The sequence below is a fragment of the Pollicipes pollicipes genome, unplaced genomic scaffold (genome assembly GCF_011947565.3).
Source record: "Pollicipes pollicipes isolate AB1234 unplaced genomic scaffold, Ppol_2.1 Scaffold_7262;HRSCAF=8765_pilon_pilon_pilon, whole genome shotgun sequence".
In the NCBI taxonomy this organism is placed as follows: domain Eukaryota; kingdom Metazoa; phylum Arthropoda; class Thecostraca; order Pollicipedomorpha; family Pollicipedidae; genus Pollicipes; species Pollicipes pollicipes.
The window spans coordinates 19,116,065-19,126,344 of NW_023597055.1; the positions used below are offsets into that span (position 1 = coordinate 19,116,065).

Consider the following 10,280-nt stretch of genomic DNA (forward strand, 5'->3'; position numbering starts at 1 on the left):
TTAGAGACAGTTGGTTGCCGTGTGGCGTTCGACAGGTGTCTGTTCTTCACAATGCGTGACAACGTGTCTGGATGTTTCCTCTTCGTGCTGTGCTCCGAATTTATGCGGGGGTTTATCCGCGTTCGTGTACAGGTGACATTGCAGTAGGCACATGTGTGGAATGTGAATATCGGGGAGCCCATACCATGGATGATCCGAAATACGTGTTCGCATTTATCGTGAGGTGTCCCACCGGATCAGATGTCCTTCCTGTCCCCTCCCTGATCCCCTGACCCTGGCCCTGACCCTGACCCTGACCCTGACCCTGACCCTGACTCTGACCCTGACCCTGTCCCCGGACAGGAGATGCCGCGGCTGCGGCCTCAGATGGCCGGCCGGCCGGCGCTGCTGACTCGCGGCCAGCTGTGCCGGCTGGTCGACGCGCTGGTTGATGCCGGCCTGGGCGGGCAGGCGGCCGAGCAACCGACCGCCGCCCAGCAGCTAGCGCTTGATCGTATGGCCCAGCTCTTCCAGGTGGCCCTGGCTGTCGACGGCCTGGGCGCCAGCAAACGTGAGTAGTCCGGCTGGCACCGCGACGCGTCTCTATTCCGCGAATGGATGTTAATCAGTTCACCAGTTCAACATTTTCGTGCATCAGCTTGCCGGTTCAGTTCAGTTTAGTTCATCAGTTAAATTCAGTAGATCAGTTCAGCTCAGTGCATCAGTTCAGTTCAGTTCGTCAGCTCAATTCACCGTAAGCGCGGCTGCACGTGACGGGTCGTGGGGGGGGGGGGGGGGGCGCCTCTGTCGGCAGTGTCCAACCGGGCAGACTGGCGCACCGGCAGCGTGGTTGTGTAGTTGTGGGCGGGCACGTGGCGTGTGTTGTCGGACGCTCGAGCCGCGTGCCCGCGGTCGCTCCCGCCACCTGTCGACGGGCGTGGCGTCCCCGCTGGGACGCGAAGCCGACGCGCCGTTTGGGGTCGCGTTCGGCCAAGGGAACATAATCCAACGAATAATTATCTCTCCGATGATCATTCGCGGATATTCTCCATTTACACTCTGCCGGTCCGAAAATTATCCCCTAGATTTGTCTTTCATGCGACATCCACAGCCAACGGTCGTAGCTATGCATAGCGAAAACAGATTCTCCGTCTTGACCACGCTCTGAAAATTCTCTGGGATTCTCCCTCGCTACAAAAAAATTATCTGGGGTAACTTTCTGTGTCGGCCGTGCTGAACGCCATTCCGGAAAATTTCCAACATTCCGGATAATTTTCCGAGATTATCTGCCGGCCGAACGCGACCTTGGTGTGACACCCGGGGCACGGCCGGTCGCGACCTGCTTTGACGTGGCGCGCGCGGCCCGCAGGGGACAGCCTGGACCAGCTGGGCCGGCTGCGAGTGACGCGGCTCATCCAGATCGTCCTGCAGCACAACAGCTAGCGGCGTCAGCCGCAGCCTGACGCCAGGCCGATCTCCGGACGACGGCCCGGTACAGGTGGCGCCAGCGGTCGCTCTGCACCACCTGCTGCTCACAACACCTCCCGGGCTGTACACAACCCCCGAGCTGTCCACAACACCCGCTGTGCGTTACATCTGGCCTGCCGGGCGTAGCTGACTGGCGGGATGGCGGCATGTCCCCTTGTCCGGTCTTTGTCAGCGGCCCGCTGGAGCGACGGCGGCTGACGGGATGGCGACATGGCCCCGCGTCCGGTCTTCGTCAGCGGCCGCTGGAGCGACGGCGGCTGACGGGATGGCGATATGGCCCCTTGTCCGGTCTTTGTCAGCGGCCCGCTGGAGCGACGGCGGCTGACGGGATGGCGACATGGCCCCGTGTCCGGTCTTCGTCAGCGGCCCGCTGGAGCGACGGCGGCTGACGGGATGGCGGCATGTCCCCTTGTCCGGTCTTTGTCAGCGGCCCGCTGGAGCGACGGCGGCTGACGGGATGGCGACATGGCCCCGCGTCCGGTCTTCGTCAGCGGCCGCTGGAGCGACGGCGGCTGACGGGATGGCGACATGGCCCCGTGTCCGGTCTGTGTCAGCGGCCGCAGGAGCGACGGCGGCATCGGTCCGCCGCCGACAGGCTGCAGGGCTGGTGCAGTGTCGAGCGCGTGGGCATGCCTTGTCGCGTGCGTTGTCGTGCTGCGTTCCGCTGTCGCCGCCGAACCCTTCGAGCGGGATACCCCGTGAAATCGGAGGCGCTTGACCTGCGTGGGGTATGCGCGAGGCGTGCCCTCCGACATGTCAACTGGCAGTCATCGTTGGTCGCGTGACGAGGCGAAAATGCCAGTCATTGTTCCGTATCCTCGTGCTGAAATGACTGTTAGTTCGCCACGTCATGAATTCAAGCATCCTGTCGTGCGCGGGTTTCGTTTTTCAAGCTCGGACGGCCTGTTGTGCTCATTTCATTATGTGATGAAATACACGTGACCAAAGCCGGATCCCGGGTTCTCCTTCGGCTTTAACCATGCGGGCGCCTGGCTTCGGCTTTGGCTTCGCGTTATTTGAAGTGGTGGCCCGGCCAGGCCAAACCGCTCGACTTCTCCGGGGGGGGGGGGGGGAGGAGCCGGCGGGGGCAGCAGCGGACGCGCCGCGCCGGGCGGTGGCGTGCGTCGACAGCAGGCCTTTGTAACAGCGAGGACCTCCTACCACTCCATGTTTGTGTGGCTTTTTTGAAACTGACCGTCACAGGCTGTGATTCAGCTCAAGACGGTGGTTGCCAGTAATGAGTGACAACGCGTTGACTGTTGCTTCGGATCGTCTCGGCGAATGAGAAGAGTTAAGGGCGTCTTGGGACGAACTAGGTGCTGTGTACATGTCTGCTGTCCACTAAATACTTCGTCGTGAAGTCTTGTCACCATCTACGGTAAGCATTGCAACGCTGGTCCCCCAAAAGGGAGCGGACAAATGCATCGTCGAAAATTTAAGCTCAGTCAACTAGTTCTCCATAGCGTACAAAATATCAGCAAAGGTGTTGGCTAGTAGCATGGAAAGATTGCAAGCGAGCTGGTATACGACGACCGAATTAGTTTGATAACTGGTGTGTTTTGGTGACAAACGTTAGAATGGCCGCTGGAACTGGCGGATAATTCGCCAAGCTTGAAAACGGCCAGGCAATTTTGGCTCATCGAGTGAAGCAGCTGCATAGAGACAGCCTCACACCAACATTATTAATCTCAGCTAGAAGAACGCGGTTAAGATCCTAGATGTCTTAAGATGTCCTGAGAACTGAAATTTGCCATATGCCGACGACGAATATATTTCCACGTGGAGTGTGGCAATCCAGATTGCAGTAATCGACGGATTATGACACGGCAGCCCGGTGTTTCAAAACTACGTAGATTGCTTATTCTATTTCGTCCTTGCTTAGCAGCCATGCATATTACTTCATGAAACATTGATGACGAATAGTGCCTAGCTCCGCATTCACCAAGAAATGCAACAAATCAAGACGGAAAAGGCTAGAGCTCAGCCTGTGAAAAAAACGTACTCTCTAATCCATTGATTTCTTGGCGTATGTCTCCGCGTAATCCGTTCGTTTCGCGATCAAATTGTCCTGCGTGGTAATGCATAGATCGTGAGGATGTTGGTGGCAGTGTTGAAAGGAGACAGGTTCTTGAGCGCGACGCGTTTGTCGCTCCGCTTGTCGATAGGGTCAATGTGGGTGTGTGTTGTGATTGTTGTTGGATGTGTAGAATGAGATTCTCTGGGGGTTACTCTGTGGCATTTCAGGGTGCGATTCCTTTACCGAGAAGCAGACGACTGCACATTTTGTCCAGATTGCATTCAACTCAGAGGAGTGAGTAGCCTTTTAGAATACGTAATCCGAAACTGTTTGATGGACGAATTTTTGTGAATAGACCCAACGTTTAGCTTTGTGTGGGCATTGCTGCGTGTGCTGTCATCTGATAAAGCCTAGGTCAACAGCAGAACTTTGCGGCGCAAGCTAACGCGTCGCAACGCGCAGCACCGTCCGCCCTCCCCTCTGACGTCACCTGACCTTGAGCGCGACCGCTGCCACCGACCCGCTGCCATCGATCTCCCCCAGAAGGGAGAGCGCTTAGGGAGCGTCGGCCGTGCGCCCATAGCAATCAAAGGCGAGACTTCAAAGTCATGATATCGCGCTTCATTGATTTCGTGTGGTCAGAGCTTCATGTTTGCATATTGTTTTCCCTAAAAAGAGTGTTTCAAGCTTTCGTAACATTTGGTACACAGACATTTTGATGAAATAGAATATTGTCAACGTTGCAGAACATACGCGCTAGCGAAATCAAGGCAAATGAATAGCAGAACTTCCGTAGTGATGAGCACTGAGCAGGGAGTCCAACGGGATTTCTCCCGCGGGAGCGTCTGCTTCAAATCAAACTTCTGCGCTTTCGCGGGTTTGGAGAAAACTGGTAATACTGATGACAGTTCGGACGCGTCTGTTCTAACAATTCCTGATGAGTTCAAAAAGGTGTCATACTTTCTTTAGGATATCAGTTTGCTGTGATGTCACTTCCATTTCGAAATGGTTTGGCTTGCTGCTACTTTTTTCGCCAGGCCTAATGTTGCGTGGGTAAATTATTTCTCTCGGTGGTGAACTCAGTGTTAGAAAAGCCTATAAGCACAGCATTACATGCATCTAAGTCCCAGGCCAAAACGCTTAGTACCAGATATGCCAAGGCAGCGTACAATGAATGTAAGATCAGTACCCACTGACATCGACATAATGCGCAGCATCATGATCACTACGTCACCTACCGGTGCCTGGCGTCATTGCTGCCATGCAGTCCGATGCTGTGAAACATCTGAAAGATCACAATCGCCTTACAGGTTTCAGAAATGCGCAAGCCAGTATGCGCAGCCTCAATCCAGTCACTCCAGCGTGCCGTAATGCTGGGCCACTGGGCCTGAACCGGACTGGACCCGTTGATGGTCCAAACATGCGTGTAAAAGCGAAAAAAACACATTGCATTGTATTGCACATAATGGGGCCAATCCACGACAGTTGACTATTATCTGACCCTGTTTAATCAGCGTGCTCGCAGGACAGGCCGTATGTGACAAAAAAAAACATGAGGCAATCTTCCCACCCATCCCACTCACACAACGCGCATGTCACACGCCTGCTGAGAAGATAATCAAGTTCATCGAATTGTGTTGCGAGTCCTTGCTTTAAACTGACGCTTTGAGTCGTTGTTTTCACCTTAAGTGATGAAAGCGGATTATTTATAGTGCAGTGCCCTTCCACTTCGGCGCAACTTCGGCGTCTGCTTTTAAAGCTATCTGACGGACGTGCTCCCCGTCCGTGCAGGGTTGTGCATTTGGCGTGGACATCCACGTCCAGCTAGTTTCGTTTTCAGGCTCCAATATCCCTAAACTGACTGGCGAACGAGTACTGTTCCAGTGGAAGCTCACGGTAGCCCCTGTCCTCCAAGTGCAGGTTCAGCGCGTGAATTTGACTCCATACCAAGCCGCGCAGGGGCAGCGGGTACGTGATGTTGTCGGGAACGACGCTGTGTTTCTTGTTGTGGGCTCGTCCCTCCAAATGCAGTCGCACGCACTCCATACGGGCAGGATCGGGCTCCACTTCCAGGAACCGCAGCATCCTTCGCAGCTCGTACATGGGATCTCGCACAAGGTGCTCGTACATCACAACGTGCGTGGCGTTGGTGGCCTCCAGCCACTGCAAGTTGACGGCGAACCAGCGTCGGGCGTAGAAGCTCACAAACTGCTCCCACTCGGGTCCTTGGAACAGCTCCGCGCGGGCCCCGTCCGTGTGCAGAACAGACTGGGAGCTGCTGAAGTACATCAGCGAAATGCAGGCTTTGAACGGGTCACGGATGAGCAAAATGGCGCGCCTCGTCGAGTTGGGCGCGAAAGGAGCCGTGTCCGAAGGCAGCCTTTCGTTGTAAGCAACGACCCACGGCTCTGGCAGGCTATGAGTCTTGTAAACGATTGTGTTGCCCCGGGTCCAGCTGGACAAATCGCCGGCGAACCCTATGCGAGAAAGCTCCGTACCTCTGTTGCTCTCCATTGTGTTCCCCTTCATGGATGCATTGCGGCTCACTGCGGCGTTTCTATACTGGAAGTACGTTGGCCCTCCAGCGCTGGTGAAGAGGCCGGTGGCTGACTCCAGCAGGTAGCGGGTCCAGGTGTTGCCCGACCTCGGGAAGGACGCCAGGCGAACCGCCTCCATAGAACCGTCACAGGCGAACCTGGTGATGAAGTGGCGGCACTGGGGGCCGGAGAACCAAGCCTGCTCGGGTGGACTGCCTGCCCAGAGCTGGCTGATTGGCTGTCCCCTGTACAGGCCTTCTGAGTGGGACGCCGGCTGCTGCTGCCGCAGGGCGTCCGACGTCTGTTGCTGGTACGTGAGGAAGACCAGCAGCCAGCAGCCGGCAGCAGCCAACACCAGCAGCACCATCCTCTGCCAGCGGCCGGTCCGCACGGCCGTCATGTCAGCCGGTGACGTCTACCAGGTGGCAGTGCGGACCGGCCGGTGACGCCCACCAGATGGCAGTCCTGACCGGCCGGTGGCGCCCACCAGATGGCAGTACAGACCGCTCGGTGGCCCCACCAGATTGCAGCCCGGACCGGTCGGGCGCCCGGACGCCTGGAAAGTAAACGCCAGAGGTCAGCGGCCGCGCCGGAGGACGGAGCGTCAGCTCCGGAACGCCAATGCCACCCGGCAACAGCGAGCCGGGCCATAAGGCAGATGAAGATGAAGTTGAAGCGTCAATCGGGATACTGCGCGACAGGATTCAGCTGCCACCGTCGCTCTGAATGCGAGCCCGTGCAGCAGGCTTGTTGCAGGCTTGTCATAACAACGTAGTCGTCCATCGCAGTTGCAAATTACAACTTATGCTGGCATTTTCGAAACACGGAACTTATTTTGATCGGGTGGTCACCACACCCACAAGTCATCACGTGAGCTACCGCGTGGCAGCCTTGGCGGGGTGCAACGTTCATGCGATGTGCTTTTTCCAATTTCAAATGCCAGAGTCTCATAGGAGACCATTGCTACTCTTAAGCAGATTACTGAGTCCAAGGGCCCATGTATGTATGTATATATACATACTGATGCAGCTATATTGATCTAATTATTTCATATGTATATGGATATATATGTATATATATATATATATATATATATATATATATATATATATATATATATATATATATATATCAGGACACATTCTTACACAATGAAACAAGGTAGACATCGCTAGGTTAGATCACCCGCCACATCGCCCGTGGCAAGAAAGTGGATGGTTATGGTTAGCCAATTCAACACAAGCACGACGCTTTTCTGCGCGCAAAGAGGTCAGCTTGAAAAAATCACGCAACGAAAGATATTTTAGAATGAAAAAATGATTCCTTATAATTTGCAGGGAATGTGCAGACTCCATGATATTCAATGGTGGCTTTTTTGGTATGTATAAAGTGATTAGAAAATCCTAAAATCTGGAGAATTCCTGCACCGCCTTAATGCGGAAAAACGTTCAATGTTAAAACGAGTCTCACATGTACATAACTCTTCTCGGACGGGCGAAGGGTCTGGGCTAAAAAGAATGTTACCTGTACGCCCAGACCTTTCCAAATGTTGATGTAGTCTGCTGTGCAGGCTACGTAGGGTTGAACCGACTTATGATATTTCACACGAACTACAAATCTATGGTATTAATGAGCCAAACTCAGACAGATGAGACTTCGCTACAGTGGAGCAGAACCCGATGATCATGGATAGGTACACGAAATGCCCCCCCCCCCCCCCCCCCCACCCCCACCTTTTATATTAGTAATATTGGGTAATTTATATTAGTAAATAATAAATTTATATCAATAATGATATTGGCTCTAATATTGTGCAACTGACCACCAGCTTGAATGTGGAATAAGTAGCGTTTCGATCGAATGATGTAACGTATAAACAAAGCCGAATGTCGAGGTGAGTAATCTATCATTAAAGCGTTTAGAATGGGCATTGTGTGCATTTAGGGGATTTCCAAAATTTTCAGGACCAATCACGTATTATCTCAATGTTGCCGGGAGATGGAGATTAGCCGAAAGGTGCAAACGATGGCGATGACCTAACGCTGGTCGGCGTGAGGCCAAGACGTTCAGGCGTGCCGCACTCCCACGTGCACGGCCGCACTCCCACGTGCACGGCCGTACTCCCACGTGCACGGCCGCACTCCCACGTGCACGGCCGCACTCCCACGTGCACGGCCGCACTCCCACGTGCACGGCCGTACTCCCACGTGCACGGCCGCACTCCCACGTGCAGGATGTCTGCCGACATTGCCTGTTGTTGATTTGGGTTTTAAGACGCCACAGCTGCTTGGTTGTTCGACGCTGAACACCAGCTGCTGACATTGCCAAGTGCGTGGGGAGAGGAGACGGAACATCTTGTACTTCAGAGCAGAGATGATCACTTGGAAGGACCGATCTCAGTGGGAGAGGGGAAGCCAGTCAAAGAGGAGCCAGTCAAAGAGGCTCTCATGAAAAGCAACGGTCCCCATAAGAGTTCATAGAATGTTCGACTCGTCGAAGTCGTTACAAAGCCCTCGCAAAGACGCTTACGAAAGATGTCATGCTCGGCAAAGTCAGTATAAGGATACAAGTCATGAAATCCTCGGGCGGTTGGCATTGGGAAAGTTGGCCCTCCTGGGGGGGGCGAGGACGCTAGGTGAGGGCAATGACATACGAGCAATGATGCAATGAAATTAAGCAACGAAGCAGCTCATGACAAGGATGTCTTAACATGCACTCGGGTGGGGGTCAGCTTGAACGCCCCCCCCCCCCTCCCCCCTCCCGACGCTTTCTTATAATGATTTCCGAACATCGTGGTGTAGCCGCGCTAAACTTTGAAAAGCTGTAGAAAATTAGATGGTAGTTTTTATGCAAAAAATCAGATGTACTTGTAACGTCGCTGACCCGTGGTTGGTCAAAGCTAGGCCAAAGTTGCCAGCAAAGGGTTTCTCCAGGGAATCGTTCAGTGTGATGCGACAACGGAGTTTCAAACGAATCTATACACATATGAGATAGTTTCGTATGCAATGAAGCAATTAACTTCAAAATACCAACAAATTTCATTGATTGGGGGTCAGTTATGAAGGTCAGACCGAGGTCGAAACTATCCTGTTTTTTACCCGAGAGCTTGGTTTATAGGATAGTTTCTGGCGTTTATTTGGAATATGTTAATGACAGGGACCGAAAAAGCATCCTTCAGTGACTATTTAAAGGGTAGATTAACTTACTGATCTAAAATGACCCAGATCAACATTTCGTTTTCAAGGATATACCGCCTAGAGTAATCCCTGACTCTTATATGAAGGGAAAAATAGGAGCAATCTCGTGGGTAGTTGTCACCTTGACCTTTTGAAGTTCAGACAAGGGCACTGAATGGAATTAAAACACCATTGGCCTCTTGCTCAGAACAGGAATTTGGCTTCACGGCGGTTGCGTGGGCAGCTCCGGGGGCGCTTGAGACACCAATTTGGACTTTGACCTTGCTTGACCATATCGACCCCAAGATTGCGACCTAGGAACCTAAAATATGACACAAGTGAGTTTGTACACAGGCCATCCCACCCTGTAAATTAATTGTCTCTAGCAACCTTGGATTTCTGGACCTCAGAGATCAAATTGACCTCCCACCCGAGCGGAGGGCATCTAACGGTCTCCCCGGGCGTGTGTTAACTGTGCGCTACCGCCCCTTTTGCCAAATGACCCGGAACCCGTCGTGTGAGACAGCCTGAGGTAAATGAAAGGGAGGAAGATAATGAGGCCTGCAACTGAGGGTCCTTAATATCCCCCATTGGCGAAATGCTTGGGAAAGTTCTCTACCAAACCTTGGGTGCCTCTGGAAGGGATTAGAGGGTGAAATTGTGGGCCGAAGCTCATTAGGGACACGAGTAACGGAGGCAGGGTATTGTGAGAATGAAAAGCGAATACGTGAACTAGTACGTAAATCATAAGGACCAGTGGGAGCAATAGCAGTTCAGCATAGGCCAAGGATGGCCAAATTAAAATTGCAGCTCCAAACAGCCGTATGCTTGAAGCCTTAGACATCGTGACGGAAGTGATGGGCGACATCCTGCGCAGGGCACGCCATAACCCGACTCATGTCAGACGATTTTAAGCAGGGAAAGAGCCCAAACCCCACCCTGCCCATCACCCAAACTCCTCCGCATGTCGTTATGCCGTCCTCATCTCATGCGTCGAATGTCGAACGCCGAATGTCTTATCTCAACCCCAGCTCTACTTCTGAGCGGTGAAGTTGCCTATGCGTCTCAGTAGGAATTGGCTAG

The 10,280-nt window shown here is 53.3% G+C and overlaps 1 long non-coding RNA gene across 1 annotated transcript; it reads left to right on the top strand.

Annotated features, from left to right (window-relative positions):
* Positions 1 to 462: 462 nt before the first annotated feature.
* Positions 463 to 2,420, top strand: LOC119114251 (uncharacterized). The gene is made up of 2 exons (XR_005096004.1): positions 463 to 550; positions 1,349 to 2,420. It is a non-coding gene; the product is annotated as an uncharacterized LOC119114251 (long non-coding RNA).
* The last annotated feature ends 7,860 nt before the right edge of the window (positions 2,421 to 10,280 follow it).